We start from the raw sequence: 2981 nt of genomic DNA, 5'->3' as shown, positions 1-2981 counted from the left end.
CGTCTTTACGGCAAACGTTTTGGAAAATATCAGCGTTTCGTGTTCGTTTTGACTTCGTGTGGACGGGGCCTGAGAAGACCCTATTTCATGCAAAAAAATGAAAACAAAATACATGTCAGCAAAACTAATTTTCCAATGTCTAATACAGGACGAAAGGTTTATTCCTATTCCTATATATATATATATATATATATATATATATATATATATATATATATATATATATATATATATATATGTATATGTCTGTGTGTATATGTATATGGCAGCGGTATGCTTTTCCATCCGGTTTGCATTTAGCTGGTGTCATGGTCCTGGTTCTGTTAAGTTTTCTTTTCAGTTTCATTTTGATCCATGATTTTCTTTGTTTCATTTTGTTGTATTTTCTGTATATATTAGAGTTCTTAGTTTTTTCTTGGTTGCCCTCTTGTGTTGGTCTCCTTTTCCCTAGCTACTTTTCTAGAAGCCTCTGTTCACACCTGCTCCCAAACAGCTCATTGTTCCTGTATTTGTTCAGTCTCCCATAGATATTCTCCCTATGCAGTTCCTCATTGCTGGTTCCTCGTCTTTTCCTGGCTCCCCACATGAGTTTTCCCATGAAGTTATCTGGTTTCCTGGTTCCATGTATTTTGCACTTTGGTTTTTGGATTTTTGCCTCAGTTATTCAATTAAATCTTCAAGAACTCATCTCTGCCTACTTGCCTCTGCATTTGTGTCCTCAAAACCGCTACTCCCTCTCCGGTGGGTCAGCCTGATGCCTCCACTTCCACTCCAGCTGGTCATCCTGATGCCTCCACTTTGCCGCCAGTGGCACCAGCTTTAGTTCTCCTCCTAATCAGGTCAGTTATCCCTATGGTCTCAGTCATCACTTCCTTGACCAACAGCTTGTTTCACAGGTTGGAAAGCTTAGACCATTTCCCTCTATTACATCACCCGCAGTCAGAGCTCCTCATCTCGAGGAGTCTAATTTATGGGACTTCCTTTATGGGGAAACGGAAGACCTTTTCCCTTTCCTGTCACCTCCATCAGCTCCCTGCCAGCCAGCAGTTTCCAAGTCAGAACACCTTAGCGGGTTAGTTCCCTTCGTTTCAGAGCACCTTAGCGGGCCAGTTCCCTTAGTTCCCGAGCACATTAGCGGGCCTGTCCCCGAGCCAGAGCACAACTTGTGCCATCCAGAGACCCCTGAGCACAGCCTGTGCCATTTAGAGACCCCTGTACCTCAGGATGGATCTAATGGGGAAACTGTGAACTGTGTGACATCCACAGTTGTGAAACCTCCAAGGCCCCTCAAAGGGTGCTCCTCGCCTCCAAGGCTCGTCAGAGGGTACTCCACGTCTCCAAGCACCCTTAGAGGGCGCTCCACACCTCTTCGTGGGTCCCAAGCTGCGCTGCCCCTTCATGGGTCCCAAGTTACTCGGCCCTCTCCAGGGTTCCAGTGCCACAGTCGGCCCCTTCCAAGGCTCCAGTGTGGCAGTTGGCATCCTCCAGAGGCCCTCCTTCGTTGCCTCATAGCCAGCATCTAGAGACCGTTTGTCCTCGCTCACCTTTGGTGGATTGTTTTTTTGGGTCGTTTTGTCTCTTTGCCTCCTTCCTTTTTCCCCCCTCTGCCTGCCCTGGGTGGGTTGCTTTGGGTTTTGGCCTTTTTTGGTGTTTGTTTTGTTCCTGCCTCAGTTACCTCTGAGTACTTTCATTAAATCTTCAAGAACTTACCTCTGCCTCCTCTCCTCTGCATTTTGGATCCTCGAAACCTCAACCAAACCTTGACAGTTTTAAATTGATTTATTATTTTTTTGTGAAATTGTCTGAAATAAATTCCATTTCATTCATTCAGTCATATACGGCCTTAAGTAGGTCACATACTCTGCAGTTTTTACTACTTGTTCCATAATTTAATTTTTTATTAATATTTTAGTCTTATTATCAAGTAGATTATAAATCTTCCCAAAGCATTTATGGAATAGTATTTCTCAAGATAAATGCTTTTAAAAACATCTGCACACTAAAGAAAACATTAACAATTTCAACTAAATAATTCCAAATTCGACAATAATTTGACAATGGGCTAGAATGACCCAGGGATCATAAGTATTTTTATGTTTGCCTTGATCGGAGGACTTCTGTACTCAAAAGCTTGCTAACCTTTTTCATCTGATTCCAAAAACACCTTGTACACTATAAATGTAATGTGCCATATTTGGACCCAAGATTTACCACAACAGGTCAGTGACGTCTTTAAACAGTTTATTGAAAAGACAGGTGATAGAAACGCTGTCTCTTAGGCGTACAGCTCTCGTGTTCAGGCTGGTATGTCCTGGAGACAGAGGGACAGGTTAGAGGCAGCACTGGCTTGTTGAAACTGTCTGATGGACTAACCTGACTACGGATGAAGTCCTGACTCTGAGAGTCAGCCAGCGACAGGCAGGGTGTCCAGAGATAGGTTCAGAAATCCAGAGGGGATATCCACCAGGTTTGTCCAGTTTCAGATCCAGGTCCGATCTCTGAAAATCACAGGACATTGGGGAAGGCAGACAGGCTCAGTAACTTACAGGCCGAATGGGTAATAATCACAGTTAATCAATCCGGTATCCAGAGACTGACAGAGTGGGTCTCAGGCAGGCAGACAAATCCAACAAGGGGGCAGGCAGGCAGGCTCAAAAATCAAGGGAACAAGAAAGGATCTATAACAGGCAGGCAGGCAGGCAGGCAAGACTCTTTAGGAAAAAGGCTGGATGTCAGGATCCGGGACTTTGCCCACCAGAGGGCGACGTGGATCCAAGCCTGGGGAGCTGATGCTCAACGCTCAGCTGATTCTCATCAGCTCATGATTAAGGAGGCTCCCTATTTAAGCTGTGTTTGTCTGTCTCTCTGGGCTGGATCGTTTGTTTTCTCTGTGCCACCATGCCTGTCTGAGCCTCTGTGATTCCTCCGTGTTCCAATAAATATTGGACTTTTATTCCTCCCTCCGTGTCTGAGTCTGCATA

This window comes from Cyprinodon variegatus, unplaced genomic scaffold, assembly GCF_000732505.1.
Source record: "Cyprinodon variegatus isolate N-32 unplaced genomic scaffold, C_variegatus-1.0 Scaffold837, whole genome shotgun sequence".
NCBI classification, from domain to species: domain Eukaryota; kingdom Metazoa; phylum Chordata; class Actinopteri; order Cyprinodontiformes; family Cyprinodontidae; genus Cyprinodon; species Cyprinodon variegatus.
The sequence above is the reverse complement of the archived record's forward strand: the minus strand, read 5'-3'. Positions refer to the sequence as shown.